Source organism: Cricetulus griseus, chromosome 3, assembly GCF_003668045.3.
Source record: "Cricetulus griseus strain 17A/GY chromosome 3, alternate assembly CriGri-PICRH-1.0, whole genome shotgun sequence".
In the NCBI taxonomy this organism is placed as follows: domain Eukaryota; kingdom Metazoa; phylum Chordata; class Mammalia; order Rodentia; family Cricetidae; genus Cricetulus; species Cricetulus griseus.
Genome location: NC_048596.1, coordinates 42129857 through 42143319, shown reverse-complemented (window position 1 = coordinate 42143319; position 13463 = coordinate 42129857). Strand labels below are relative to the sequence as shown.

Here is a 13463-nt window from a genome sequence, read left to right as displayed (position 1 = left end):
AGATTATTTGTTGGGTTGATGCTCAGAATTGAGATTCCAGATCCCATTTACATGGCAAGCCCATCAGAAGAGCTTCACTTTCTAGAATATTCATGCTAATCTAGGCATGATAACACCAGCATAACAGATTGCCATAGAAAAACATGTAGGTATTTCTTAGGTCTATATTGGAGACTTTGTTGTCACAGGGAGTTTATCTTAGCTAGCTGATGTCATCTCCATCCCTCTAGTCATACTCTTGTTAAGGCACACAACATCTGTGCCATTTCCAAATCTCATTCTTTCTAAATAAATGCTTTCTTCAATAGTTTGTATATCGAATGTGTCCCAAAGGCCCACAAGTTGGCAGCATTGTCCTCTGTGTGATGCCATCAGCAGGTTGTGGAGCCTTTGGGAGGTGGCGCCTGGTGGGAAGTCCTTAGCTACTGTGTATTCCTGGAGAGGGGGAGGAAAACTCTGCCTTCCCCTGCTTCCTCCTCCTCCCTTTTTCTTTCTATCCACAAAGGAACAGTTTGCTTCACCATATATATATATATATATATATATATATATATATATATATATATGTTGCCACTGGAATCCTGATCAAAGTTCAAGGCAGGAAATCTGCCTTATTCTGTGCTCCAATCTCTAAATCCATGAACTCAGCCCTTTCCTCTTCATAAATTAACTATAGCAGGCATTCTATTATGGTGATGGAAAGATGACTGACATACTTCTATGCCTTTTTGAACACTCTCCTACATGAAATGATCTCTGGTCACTAAAACATTGCAAAAGGAAGCTGTCTATTGAGCTAAGAGAGCCAAAGATGATTGGAAGGTACTTTGCTAAACAACACAGTGTGACAGATGGACTGTCCACAGGAATAGTTTCAATCTGGATCTTAATAACTCTGTTAGCAATCATTGCTTTCTTTTTCTGAGATGTGATGACCAGCTCTAATCTGAGAATGTTCTGTCCTTTGTTTCCTTTTAGGATTCTGGTGGTGATTAAAAACAAGGTTATTTGTACCAAGGAATACTCTTGGCTGACCCCTACTGGCCTAAGACTTTCAGTCCAAAGAAAGGTAGCAGGTTTTCCTTCCTAAAGGAAGCCAAGTTCCTGTCTTATCACCATCACTTGGTAGATATCTTAGGACACTAAGCTAACGACCTACTTTTGGTTCTCAGTTTACTTATCTGCATGATAAGTTGCTGTACTGGCTAGTTTTATGACACAAGCTAGCATCATTTGGGAAGAGGGAACCTCAAATGAGAAAATGCCCCTGTCAGACTGACCTGAGGGCAAGTCTGTAGGGCATTTTCTTGATTGATGATTGATGTGGGAGGGCTCAGCTCTCTGTGGGTGGTGCCAGCCCTGGGCAGATATTCCTGGTTGCTAAAGGAAAGCAGGTTGGGCAAGCCTTGAGGAGCAAAGCCACTAAGCAGTGTTCCCCTTCTTCAGTTCCTGCCTCCAGGTTTCTGCCTTGAGTTCCTGCCTTGACTTCCCTCAGTGAAGAATTTTGATCTGAGCATTGCAAAATGAAACAAACCTGCCCTTTCTCAAGGTGCTTTTGTTCATGGTGTTTTATCACAGCAACAGAAACCCTAACCAAGACAGTTACATGCCGATTAATACCTTGTCTGACTAGGGAAGAGAGTATTTTGGCTTTCATTAAGTTCTTCTAGTTGCATTCTAGGAGCTGTTGTGTATCTTTAAAGGTTGTCCCAATGTTTTCCTTATACTTTGGGACAAAAATTAAAGAAATAATGATTAATTAAATACATAACCAGTCAGCTAGCTTGTGTCTGGGATTTTATAGGGTTCTCATTATTCAGTTGTCACAACAAACCTCCATTGATGTTGCCTTCATTTTACACCATTTCTCAGTGAAAGTCATTCAGCAGGAGAGATGGGACAATCTGGTCTCTAAGGTTCCTGTGTATCTTTCCAATTTGACTTTATACCTTGAGCATGTGTTCCCCTCTACAAGCTTTCTCTAAGCTGTGTTTTACTCTTGACTTTAAAGTTCATGTAGCGTTCTCCTTGCAGCTGAATATAGCGCATAGTCTCTTTCTTTCTTTTTACAAGGAAACACACACACACACACACACACACACACACACACACACACACACAAACACACACACACACACACACAGAGACACACACTGTGTTTCCCATTGACTACATTTTCCATTTGAAGAACCATGCCCTTTAGTCTTGCTGACTTGAGAAAATTTAGGGTGAGGCAAAACAAACGGAAATATGGATTCCTGCAAGTAAACCAACAGTCACTCTACACTTCATCTTTTACTATAAATTAAAGCAGAGATAGTTTGGAAAATGATGGGATGTTGTCAAGTTTATTGTTTAAAGGCCCCTGTCTACAGAACCAGTCTGATACTGATTATAGACACAGAAACTAAACCCTGGTTATAGAACAAATTGTTCAGAAATAAACTAGAGAACAGAAAGAAAAGAACAACATTGAAGTTCACTTGCTTTGGTTCATAAGAAGATACACAATGCAGTCTTTCTTAAAACCAGGGTTTAAACAGAATATGTAAATATGCATGCATGCAGTCCTTCTCATGGTCACATAGACACAAATCGAAAGGATTCCACGTGTAGGCTGTCCAGACAAGAAACCCTGTGGTCATGGACAAGCTAATTAGTACCATATTGCTTCAGTTTCCCCATGATTTCATTATGGAAATGAATTGAGTTCACACGTGAAGCACTTGCCAGTGGCACATGGTGCTCACTTAAGTGCCTCAGCTATTATTATTTCATAGGAGTAATCTTAATAAAAGGCTTTTGGAACCCTGACAGCATGAGACTTTCAAAATTACATTTCCTTAGCTCACCAGTTACTTCCACTCATAGGTTCAAAGATACTGGTTTTAAAAAAAAATCAGTTAAAAAGGAAGTTATGTGCCAGGCTTTGGTGGCACACGCCTTTAATCCCAGCACACGGGAGTAGAGGCAGGTAGATCTCTGTGAGTTCGAGGCCAGCCTGGTCTCCAGAGCCAGTGCCAGAATAGGCTCTAAAGCTACACAGAGAAACCCTGTCTCGGAAAAAAAAAAAAAAAAGAAGAAGCTATATAACTAGGTGGACAGTTTTCTAAAATGAAACCCAAAGATTTTCTTGCTGGACTTAAAAAACATGTTTGCATTACAATATCATGACACCAACAAGGACAATTCCATTTCCTCCTCCTACAGCCTTCCTTTGTCCCCTGGAGATCCTGAATTCCCTTCAGGTTCTTTACAAGTTTGTCTAAACTTGGTTAATGCCGTAGCCTGCCACCATTGCCTTTTCCCCCACTTCTGTGATGTCTCCCAACTAAGATTTCCTGCAAGGCTTGGCTAGCTAATGGTGATTAACTGCTACAGAAAGGAGGTAGGGCCCATGAAGAAAGTCCAAACAATGAAGTTTAATGTGCGTCCACAAAGGCTTTCATGTGAGAACATAACTCTCGTGAGAAAGATATATCTAGCAGCCTCAAGGTAATTAATTGCCTTATACTGGAACCAAACCCAACAGGTATTTTATAATTAAAGATCACTCTGGTTTCCTTTACTGTCACCCGCAACTTAATCACATACTTGAAACATCCCCCAAATAGTGAGGCTGTTTAATATTTATTGAACACCCACAATTACCTTTACATTTCATTTCTCTGGAAACACACTCCTTTGGTTTGGCTTCTAGGGACCTTGAAGAAACCAATGTTTTATTAAGGAGAAGGGCAAAGGAATCTTATGTGATGTTATTATCTGCAGTACTAAAATTCACAGGGCTCTGTCATTTATAAAGGGCTTGTACATTTGTTATTTAATTTGATCTTCACACAGTTTTGTGTTCAATTTGTCCTTCCTTCTCTGTGGAGTATAATATTCCCAGTGCCATTCAGTAGGTAGAACATTCTTTATTCCCCCACCCTTCTGACTTTTAATCAACACAAGAGTTTGAGGTAAATCTCTAAGGGAAGAGAAGCTACAACTGTTTTCTGTCTCTTGAGCTGTGGAAGTCAGATCTTCAACAGCAGGGCCTTTTGAGATGAACTGTTCCTGAGTGAGTGTCCTCATATATACACTTCTTTTTTGGAGCATTGAAAGAGAAAAAATGTCTCTCCAGGCTCAGAGTTCCTTCTTCAAAAATGCTTGGGATCAGAAAGCACTTGGATTTCAGAGTGTTATTTTTTTAATCTTGGAATATTTGCCCAGGTATGTTGAGTTGTACCAAGGAAGGGACTGAAGCCTACACACAAAGTTAATTCATACTTCATATACACCTTATGCATATTAACTTAAGGCATCCTTCAAGCATATTTGTACCTGTGTTTTCACAGTAATTTCATTGTAGGAGGCTAGGTATGGAAATACCTATTTTTGATATCAGGATGGTACTCAAAAAACTTTTGTATTGCTGTGCATTGGTGGCGCACGCCTTTAATCCCAGCACTCGGGAGGCAGAGGCAGAGGCAGGCAGATCTCTGTGAGTTTGAGGCCAGCCTGGTCTCCAGAGCGAGTGCCAGGATAGGCTCCAAAGCCACACAGAGAAATCCTGTAAAAAACTTTTGTATTTCAGAGCCTCTCAGATTTCAGATTTTTGGATGAGGATGCCCAGGCTGTAAGTATAGACAGTCTTGTAGGCTATCCATAACAGCAGAGCCTATGCAGTCAGCTGGCATGTCCAAAGTGTCCAAGTGCCAGCATTTCCTCCATAGCTTGGGCAAACTCCAGGAAACCTGTGCAGCTTCTGTGGTGAAGAGATTGGCTGAGCTAAGTCATGTCAAATGGGTGAAGAATGTGTCCTCTAAGTAAACACAGATCTTCAATGGGCTACCCACCTTCCTCCTGTCCTTGGAGCTCTTCTCCTAACTGAAATTTCTTCAGAGCAATCATGGAGCCATCACTGGAGCTAAGACCCAGTTTTCTCATTTGGAAAGCAAGAGGAATAATTCCTCTCTACAGGGCTTGGCAGAGTGAACAAATGATTCCTCTAGAATTGAGGCACAAGAAACAAATCTTGTCATTGTTAACATTAAAAGGCATTTTCTTCTTTTTCTTTCAGTAATAGTTTAGAATTTAAATCTGCTTTTTATTTTTGCCATGAGTCAACCAAGTGTGTTCAAGTGTTTGCAAGAGTCTGAGAGTAGTATTAATTCCTTATATTCATTTGCCTCCGTGTTCCTCTTGAGTAAATACTTCTTTGCTGTTGAACAATGCCAGGCCTAAGTTTCATGTGAATTTGGTAGCATGGCTGCACGCATGAGGCAGAGCCTCCTGTACGTGAATAGAGCTTCTTTCTAGGGCATTTCCCCTGTTGAGTTTTTCTTTTGTGTTTATAAGCACAGAAGTCCATAGCATTTTTGAATTTCTTCTTAGTCATCATTATCACAATCCTATCATTATTAACTTGAAGTCTAAGTTGTATATTGCCAGTTCAGGGCTTTTTCATGGTGTTTTAAACTTCTGGGTTTATGATGTAAAAGATTTAGGAAGTTGAAGTTGTGCTGACCCTGACTTGGGGAGGCTTTGGCATTTTACAGTGACTTGGCAAGACTTTGAAGAAATGATGGTAAATGCTTAGAATATAGGAATAGGCAAATTTATCCCAGGTACCTGAATTTCCTTTTTTGGAGCTCTTTAATGCTAAAACTTTACACAAGTGCCTTTAAGGACTTATTTGATAAAGAATGCGATATTAAGAAAAAATGTCTACACGATACAAGAGAGAAGAAAGTTTGAGGCTAAGCATGGAAGGAAACCATGAGGTGTTAACATGAGAAACAACATGGTCGAATAAGGCACTTTAAACGTTACACGTTATTAGCTACTGCTGTGTTTACAGAGAATCCCAGAGAGTGACTCAGTGCAGGGTCTCTTTGCTGGTGGGACAGAGGAGGGCAGGTGAATCAGAGCTGTCCTTGCTCTTTGCTGGGAGACAGAGGGTGTTATAATGAGCCCGCCAGGCGACCAAGAAAGAAACAACAGGGAGGCAGTCAATCAAAGCTGTAGAAATCAAGAACGGACATCGTCTTCATCTTCCTGGCATGGCGGGACATCATAAAGGCTCCTCTGTTTCTTTAAAGTGCTGCTGGGATCATGGGCTGGCCTCCTGCACGTTCTGTGAGGGTGCCTCTAGCTTTACTGAAACACGATCCTGACCACAGACCTTATTTCCCCTAGCTGCTTTGATACCCTGTCCAGCCAATGTATTCTCCAGAGACGCAGTGTGTGCTCCACAGTGGCTTCAGAAACTGCTTCAAGAGCACCTAAGGACAGAACTCCCCCGCCCCTTCCTTTCATCACACACAGGCGTGGTCAAGTGTTTCATTAGTGCAGTGCGTTAGCAGGCATCTATGGAGACAATCTGGCAGTTGGCTATTGCACTAACAAACAACCAAAAGGAGTTGGGAACTCTGGTAAATGGGAGCTTTTTGGCCAAGTGTTTTGTCCTTGTGTGTTTTTGAAGCAGTGCAGGTCATTAGCAAGTCTGTGCTAATTGAATTTGATTTCACGTCAACACTGTTACAGTCACACAGAGCACACCAATAACATCCTGACACTGTGTGCTCTGCTCGTTAGGCCCAGGTTTTTCTAGCAGCAAAAATTCAACCTTTGGATGATGGTAGTCACATGGCACTTGGGTAACGCAATGGCTCCCTGCATTCTCTAGGAAATATCAAGGCACACAAGTCATCTCTGAGGTTGAGACAAATAGGGTAGGGAACTCCACTTGTATGAGTGACATTTCCAAGTGGCTGATTGCCAGTCAGTGTCTGATAAGGAAGCCCTTCAGAACACTGACAGACACATTCAAATTCTTCACAAGATGTACCAGTTGATTAATTGCCCAAAGTGGGCCATGCCATACTTCTGTTTTCACAAAGGGAGACCAATAGAGCCTTTTCAGTGAGAGAAAGAAGTGTGATGTTTGTGTTACATTCACATTCTTCCATATTTTATAGATTGGGAAAATGAGGCACTTGACCGAATTACCAAAATAATTGAATAGAAGAGCTGAGATCTCTGTGATCCACAATTAAAAGGCTCTGAAGGGTGAAAATTAACCTCTTGAATTCAGCAAGTTTGCTAATTTTTGAACAGCCCTCCAAGAGGCAATTTCCACACATTCTCCTTTGTTGCTTCACACGAGGGGAAACTGGGAACATATTTCGCAAGATGCATTGGGACTCGTTTTAACATACATTGTCATGTTACACCTGGATGAGGAAACATGAAGTAATTAAGTAAAACCTATTGAGGAAAAAGGGGATTTCAGCTGAATTTAGCTAATTGGTCCCGTGACTGGCCTGGAGTGTAGAAGGAAACATATTCCAAGTTTTTCTTTTCTTTTTTCTTTTTTTCCTTACTGGGTTCAATTAAGCTGAAGGCAATGGCAGTGTGGCTCTGCTGTGTTTGTATCTCATTACCCTCAGGAGCACCCTTTTTCCTCCTGTGACCTGCACTTCAAGGGTGATACCATCACCTCATCAATTGCCAATGCCCCCAGTTCAATAACCAGCTATCATAGTGGTACATCTTTCTCCACGAGAGGCAATTGCAGGTCTTGGCTCCTTCCAAAAATAGCCTGCTCTGCAGTGCCAGGCTCACTCCCAGACTCCCCAGCATCTGTGCTCAGGAAAAGAGTTCATTCTTGGGCATTCTTTGGGATATGTGAAAATTCAATAGAAATTGTATTTCCTGTGACTTTGGTATTAAGACATAATTGACCATGTTTTCTTTAAGTCTTCCAGTACTTATCATTCTTATTTTCCTTTAAGATCAGTGACCATTTCTTTTATAAATACATGTTGTGTATGGTTTCCCATCACACTGAGTTCAGCAGCCTGGATTTTAAAGAAGAGAAACTGAAGGCTTTTCATTTAGTACCTCGGGGTACTATAATAGGAGACCCTCTGGGGAGCCTGCTTTGACTAAACCCTGGCAAAAGTTGCAAATTGATATCTCATTTAGTGATATGTTAGAGTGAAGACGTCATTTTCTAGGTAAGGAAAAGGAAGTCCCCAGAGGGCTCTGTTCTATGCAGTATAATTTAAGTTGGAGAACAGGTAAGATTTATGGGCAGGAGAGAGAGAGTGCAGAGTTGGAAATCCACCAGCCTGTCCACCAAGGGATTCATTGCCTTGATTCTGTGAAGAGTGTGGCTCAGTAGTCCTGCCCTTCACAATCATGTCTTCCTTCCTGCATCACAAGGCTATTAGATTAATGACTAAAGTGTCCCATTTTATCAAATGACAGGAATACGACCCTGACACTACAGAGGAGCAAGTTACCATATTAGGCACTGGCACCCTTAAGTAAATAACTAAGGTCAAAGTTAAAGATGAATTGCTTAATTGCCTGAACTTTTCTTTTTCTTGAAAAAGGGGATATGATAAAACACTTCTTAATTGTAGGGATTAGTACATTTTTTTCTAGCAAGGACAATATTTAACTAAATTATCACAAATAAATAAGATAAAAGCTGTTAATTTAGCTTTTAACAATGAAAACATTTCCCAAGTAATTACTTGAGGCAGCGAATAGAAAATTCTACACTCTATTGAGCAGAACAAATAAGCCCATTTCTGGCATTTAAGAGTATTGCTTTTTATCTGGAAAGTGACAGGTACTTGAGTAGAAATTACTGCCCTCTGTGTTGTCTATCTATACAACTATAACTTATTCATATACCATGATGATCTAAGAAATTCTGAAATGAAGGGGAGAAATGATTTGTTCTGGAACAGCGAAAATTCTTTGTTTCAAATTTAATTGAAACAATATAGCTTTAAAATCTTTTATTTTTCTGACAGTAATTCAACCAGCTTTAGGAAATGGCCTAACTTTGCTGTCGATACCAACATCAACCACATGATGTCACCAATAACTACATCAGTAAACCGAGGGCCTTGGGGACAAGACTAACGCATACATTAATCTTTGCTATAGGTTAAATTGTTATGAGTTTTGTTAATGACTTCTTGCTGTATTTATTAAACAAATGAGAAACTGGTACTGGCTTGCTGACTTTTTTCTAATGATTTGATAACTACAGTATGATTTTCTAAACTCTCACAATTAGAAGTGTATAAAAAGTTAATAACAAAATAAAAATCAGTAATAAAATCAAAAAGTGGGTCTTTCAAATGGTTCACTTGCTTGTTGATCTTCACATGTGTCATCTCATATAATTTGGAGGGAAAATGAAGATTCATGAAAAATGGGTATTGAAAACTATTTTCTGGGTCCCGGGTTGAGTTGAAGATGCAGAAACCTTTATAACACACACATACACTCACATACACAGATGTGAACTATAGAAGTTTTAGTCTCAGTGAATGCCACAGTCTAGAATTCTTTTCTTTTGGTAATCTTTTTAGATTCATTTTTATTATTTTATGCACATGAGTGTTCTGCCTGCATGTATGCTTATGCACCCCATGCATGCCTGGTACCTGAGAAGGTGGCAAAGCCTCCATGTGGGTGCTGGGAATTGGCAAAGCCTCCATGTGGGTGCTGGGAATTGAACCGGGTCCTTGGCAATAACAAGGAAGCTTAATTGCTGATACAACCGTCTAGCCCCTAGAATTCTTTTCCTATGTGACATTTGAAGAAGATATTCTTGTCCTCTAGATTATGCCAGTCATGTCTAATATTTGGGTTCTAGTTTGGCCCATCTAACCATTAATTCAAGGAAACTTTTCATCCTTATTCATAGAGACCAAGCCAATCTTTTCTACCTCCAGTTCTCATCACAGATGAATTCTGAACATGCAAGGGTAAAAATATAACCACAATGTGATTGAAAGACCAAATTTTTCTCTTGAAATGGTTTATCATAATATTATGCTTAATTATGCAAATATGCTGCAGGCTTTTTTTATGGGTGCATCAGCCAAATTAAATACATCAAAGATGACAAATGCATATTCATTTATATATTCAGCAATATACCCTGCATGCAACATTCTATTAATTTAACAAATAATGGTATGTAATGACACAAATAATGCAAAGACAGAGGGCATGGAATCCAACTGGCAAATATTGATGGAGACACTCCAGGGAGGTCAAGGAAGGAGAGACTGGAGTTCAAGGTCATTTTTGGCTAGATAGTCTACATAGTGAATTTAAGGGCAGTTTTAACAAGATCTTTCTCAAATCCAAAATAAAAAAATGGAAAACAAAAAGCAAAGCACAAACCTGCTTTATAAGGCTTTTTAAAAAATTGTGTTGGTTATTTTCTATCATTCCCAGGAAGATTTTAGAAGTTATTTTAGTGTTATAAGATTAGTATAGTTTGATTAGTAATATTAACTGAGGTTTTTATAGTTAGTTCCAACTAGGTGTGTGTGTGTGTGTGTGTGTGTGTGTGTGTGTGTGTGTGTGTGTGGTGTGTACTGCCGTACCTGGCATTGATGTCTCACCCACTGCTTCTCACTGTGTGTTAAATACATTTTCCTTTGGGTTGAAAAGAAAGGAACATGGGAGGGGAAGGGTATCTTCATTTTTTAAAAAGATGTAATCTTGTACTCTAATTAGATAAAAAACACGGAATAAAATAAATTTACATTTACAAATACTTGGTAGTGAGAACACACAGCTCAATCTCCAACTGGGCATGCCTGAAGTCTGACTTACTGATGTAGACAAGGAAGAGAAACTTGCATCTAAACTGTTATTTACAGGGTAGTCAGTTTGTGGAAAGCATATAATTTTCTATTTTTATTTTTCTGAGTACTTTAAGGGATTTACAAACAGATATTAAAATTTCTTAATTTTTCAGATTGTTTTGATATCCTCAAGTTGCTTTAGTGGGTTTGTGACAGTGGCACTCAGAACGTCTTTGGCAAGAGCTTCTGGCTGGTCCTCCCATTGCTGTTTCATCGTGAACCACCAAACCTGTGTATTAGCATTGTCTCTAGTCATCAAAAAATAAGCTGAACACAGTTATTGACTTTTATGTGACCAACTGAATGGACCTCACTTTGTAAACTGTCATTATAATGAACATTAGCAAATCCTATCCCCCCTCCCATTTTAAACACATTTTGCTATGAATGGTGAGCTGGTTATATATCAGTGTCAACCTTCTGGATTTAGAATTGCTCAGGAGAAATACCTCTGGGCATGCCTGTCTGGGTCACTTGAGGTTCACCTGATGATAAAAGATCTATCCTGAATAGCACCTGAACCATCCCATAGGCTAGGGTCCTGGACTGCACGACAGGGACAAGGAAAAAGGGAGTTGAGCACAGTATCCCTCTGCTTTGCTTATCAATCCATCTAGAAGTGACCAGGCTCTCACTTCCACAGCCTTGAGTCATTCCTATCCACACATGTTCCTTGAAGTCATGACCAATAGTCACAAACTGTGAGCCTCAATCAGTCATTCCTCCAGGAAGTCACCTTTTGTTAGTTATTTGGTCACAACAATGAAAAATTCAGCTGTAAAATATGCTGTGTAATTTCTTCATGCATACACACATTCAGATCTTTAAATGATATATTTTTTTTTGTAAAAAGTGCTTCTGCATATCACAACAACTGAAAAGCTTATAGGAAAAGCTTGAAAGATAAAAATATTCCATTGTACTAATGACTTTCTCAAAATTGGTCTTACATAAAATAGTTTCATTTTTATTATTATCAATTAATTAATTTGTGCATTGTGACAGAGTAGTTTGATTCCTGCTTTATTTACACAATCTCCTCTTCACCGTTGATATTCATTCCCGAAACAACTTGTTTAGCCTAAGAGCATCCACACTAGTACATTCAGAGTGACATGCCCAGCTAGGATACATCACATATGTTCAGAAGAGAGGATTTCTTGCAATGAGGCTTTAAATGAGTGTGTGATCATTTAATATTTGGTAGGTGATAAAAACATCCTATAGAAATGTGACACTACATCCCAAGGAAGTTGTAAATGTTTTAATAGATGCTTTTACTTAAAATAATAAATGCAACTTCAGGTTTAGATATTTAAGTGTTCCTTTCTCTCTAGGTGGTGATTCACGTTACTGAACATTTTAAAGACATCTTTCTAGTTTATGTTCTTGAGAAAACAAGCGGTGAGTACACTCTCCACTCTCATAATCACATTCATTTTCTTAACGTTGGTGGCCCCACTATCAATGAGAAATGACCTAAATTTACTTTTTTATTTTTTATTGCAGGAGAGGGTTCTGTTTCAGATGCTGCAGGCCAGTGTAGACAAAGACTATTTTTCACTTAAGGGACGCTGAACTGGCAAGTGCTATCCAGTGTTGAATTTTACTTTCTTTTGCTCAGCAAAACTGTACCCTTTTAACATGCGAAAGATGTCATGAAGATTTGGAATACCTGAACAATGTTTGGGATATTGAGGAAAAGGAAGAACTGGGCCTGACAGACTAGTAATTAAGAGGGCATGCCTGTTTATATCACAAATTGACAATCAATAAACATATACAAAACCCTGAGCTATAAAAATAAAAATAAAAATAAAACCTGGCCTTAAGGCACTGTGGCAAGGTACCAGAGACTTGTTGTTTGCTCTGTAATTGTCACAATGAGTTTTCTTTTGCTAAAACTCACATGGGTATTTCCAAAGTCTTTAAGGCAAGCACAACTCACTCCCGCATTCAGGCAAGGAATGTGCTGTGTTGAAACTACGACTTCTGGGGCTTTAGACTTCAGAAAAGGTACTGCTTTCCTGTGGCTGGAAGCAAGTTTTAGAATGAATGGACATTTCACATGAATCACTGTGCTGGAGGAGAGGATGCCAACCACAACTATGTTTCCCCACATTATCTTTTTCCTGTTTCTGTGAATCCCGACTTGGGCAACATAATTTTTCTACCCTTGCCATTAATTAGGTGTTCTGAAGTCCTCTACTTTTCCTGGATGATGAGAGCTGAAGGACAGAGAAGACAGTGAGAATGTCTGAGTCAGTCTTGTCTCAAGTCCATCTCCATTTTTGTTTGCAGTTCTTTGGGCTTTAGTTAGATTAAAGGGTCTCTTCTAATAGAGGATGATCCTTGCCTAAAAGAGGTGGGAAAGTGATAGCTTTTGGGCATTGGAAACAAGCAATAGATCAAGCTCCGTTAAGCAGAAATTTCTGGGTTATCTCTGTTGTGGAATATTAGTTTAAGATATGCTATGTTTGTTTATGCTGTGGAATATTTGCTTAACAATGCAAAAATGTTACATTCTTTTAGGTTGCATTTGTTTAACTGTGGTGATAAATTATTTATGATTTATTAAGGCTTGCCTGAAGATTCAGAAAGCAAAGTCAGCCTCAAGCTATAGAGATCAGGCAGTGGTGGTACACCCCTTTAATCCCAAGACTCAGGAGACAAAGATAGATGAATCTCTCTGAGTTCAAGGTCATCCAGGGCTACATGAGATTGAATCAGTCTAAAAGAGTAACAGTGCTCATGCCTTTAATCCCAGAACCAGAGAGATATAAAAGA

General features: G+C 39.3%; 1 protein-coding gene across 1 annotated transcript in view; it reads right to left on the bottom strand.

Moving 5' to 3' along the window:
- The window catches only part of Rorb (RAR related orphan receptor B), a 182597-nt gene that overhangs the window by 103050 nt on the left and 66084 nt on the right, over positions 1–13463 (bottom strand). The window lies entirely within an intron of this gene.